Source organism: Monodelphis domestica, chromosome 1, assembly GCF_027887165.1.
Source record: "Monodelphis domestica isolate mMonDom1 chromosome 1, mMonDom1.pri, whole genome shotgun sequence".
Classification (NCBI taxonomy): Eukaryota; Metazoa; Chordata; class Mammalia; order Didelphimorphia; family Didelphidae; genus Monodelphis; species Monodelphis domestica.
The window spans coordinates 577,816,400-577,818,977 of NC_077227.1; the positions used below are offsets into that span (position 1 = coordinate 577,816,400).

General features: G+C 43.7%; 1 pseudogene; it reads left to right on the plus strand.

Moving 5' to 3' along the window:
• The first annotated feature begins 331 nt into the window (after positions 1–331).
• LOC100619707 (transcriptional adapter 3-like) lies at positions 332–2,338 on the plus strand (annotated as a pseudogene).
• Positions 2,339–2,578: the final 240 nt, after the last annotated feature.

Here is a 2,578-nt window from a genome sequence, read left to right on the forward strand (position 1 = left end):
GTGGGCTGTGGGAAGGGTGCGTGGAAGGGAGGGAGGGAAATAATGTGATTATTTTAACCAAGGAATAATGTTCTAAATTGACTAAATAAACTATTTCAAATGGGAAAATAATTACTCTCAGTAGGAGAGACTTCATCTCCTCTGTCTTTCACAAGAGTTTTGCACCACTCCTGTCACAGTGGGCAGCTCCGCCCATCTGCACAGGGCCAGAAGTTACCTGTGTTCAAGGACCCCTGCCTGCCTCCCTCAAGGTACTGAGACCAGTTGAGTGCTCGCCCCATAGATCCAGATTGTGCTTGATCTGCGAAGCCCTATAGAGCATAAAAAGGCTATGAGTTAGCTAAATGACTTCCTATTGAAGTTTCATGACTTCAAGTCGGGGGACCATTTGGAAGTATTTCGCTGATATACATCAGTGCTGGCCTGCTCAGAAGACGGTAGTATTGGCATTGAGGACCCTGAAACTCTTCAATTGGAGCTGGAGATTCTTCTTTCTGTTAAGACTAAATTTAACATTTCCCCTGATTATAACAATGAAAATACTTAACTCTCCCATTATTGTGAAGAATAAATTATAACCCCTCTCTATTTTTAGAACATGGTACTTAAAGTTGAGTATGAAGATCTGCCCATATTAGATTTAATCATCAAAGGTGTAAACACTCCATTCACACTTGAGTGGGAGAGGTCTGTGACCCATGTGAGCAATAGTGGGTGATGAATCAGAATCAACTGACAGCCTTCTGGGTAGTCTTAGAGCAGAGCTTCAATTGTGATGGGTAGACATAAAATTAGAGGAAGACATAGGAAGTGACACACTTCCTATGAGAGACAGTTCTTCATTTTTTGGAAGTGGAGACTGGCGTAATTCTTCATTCTTTGATCTGCTGTTAGACTGACACTTGGTGAGTGAAAAGCTGACTCTTAACTGCTGGATTTTTCTAAAAGATCTTTCCTTTGGAGAGACCTACTCATGAGAGACACTTTCCAGGTCCTTGGCTTTGCTGAGGTCAGTTAAAACTAATTCTCCTTGCCTGGAGGAGCCAGGAGTAAATTAAGCTAGACATCTTACCTTATCCTCATTGATTTCTTGCTTCACTCTTTCTACATTTTGTAAATAAATTGTAAAAAAAAAATCTCTGAAATTAATTAAATTCTTGATGACCACACTCTTAAATAATCAAGTCAAAGATTGTTAAAATTAACCCCATTTCTCCCTTACATTTCTTCAGCCAACTGACTTCTTTGGGTGTTAGAGGCTGAGATCCAGATCCTGACTCACTGGCAGAATAAGAAAAATGCCTGGTGAATCCTAAAGCTGGGCCAAGAACATGAACCAGGGGACCCTGCAAAACATAAAAAACCCAAAAAACAGAAATTGGACGGCCACAGGTCAGGTCCTGGCCCTGGCCAGTCCAAGTACAAGAACCTCTAGTCCAATATTCAGGAATATGAGTTCACAGATGACTCCATTAATGTGCCACAGATTCCCAAGAAAGATTCTCCTAACAGGCTCTGGGCCTTTGTGGAACTGTACTTTGCTGACATCACCAGGGAGGAAGTACAAACACTTCTGCTTAAGCTGCGTAAGCCCCCAGAAGATGAGGCTGAGCATTACCAGGACCCACCTCTGGGGAAGCATTATTCCCAGAGTTGGGCCCAGAAGGATTTACTTGAACAGCAGAAAGATGGAGCTGAGCAGCAGCTGTAGCTGACAAGAAGAAAGGCATTATGGCACCTCTAATGGAACTGGACATCAAAGATGGATGCACTGCTGAAAAAATCAGAGGCCCAGCACGAGAAGCCTGAAGATGGGTGTCCCTCTGACTCAACAACTCATATAGGCTCTGGTGGAGGAAAACATTATCTCCCACATGGAAGATTCCCCTATCCCAGATGTGTCTGGCAAAGAATCTGGACCTGATGATGCCAGTACTTCCCTTTGAAATCAGAATAAGTCATTCAGTGTCCCCCATACCAAATCTCTGGAGGAACTCATAAAAGAGGAGATGATAGCCCAGGGCCTGCTGGAATCTGAGGACAGGCCTGCTGAGGACTCAGAGGATGAAATCCTTACTTGTTGAGGAAGTGGCAGGCTGAATTAAAGGCACTCAGTGCTCACAATTGAACCAAGAAACGTGTTCTCCTGAGGTTGGCAAAAGAAGTAAATCATCAGGACCTGAGGTAATAGGTACACATGGCAGACAACGATGTAATGGATGCTTTCCAGAAGATCATGGTTGCCTGACAGAAGAAGATTCCCACCAAGAAGGAAAAAGACCAGGCCTGGAAAACACTAAAGGAGAAGAGGAGTATCCTCAAATTTCTGGATGAATAACTAGGCTGGACCTCTTAGTTCCTGCCCTGCTTCTTAGTTCTTCTCTCTCCCAAAACTTAATGTTTAGAAGAATGGGAAGATCCCAGTCCCTTCTTCTGGCATAATGGGAAGGAGATGCTGTATATTTGTTGCCTCTCTTCACTGGACTTTTTTAGGCAATGCTCAGCCAGGGAGCCAGAGGAGTGGGCTGGAGCTGGCCCTAGACTGTGCTTAGAAGAATTCTAATGAGACATTGGTGTC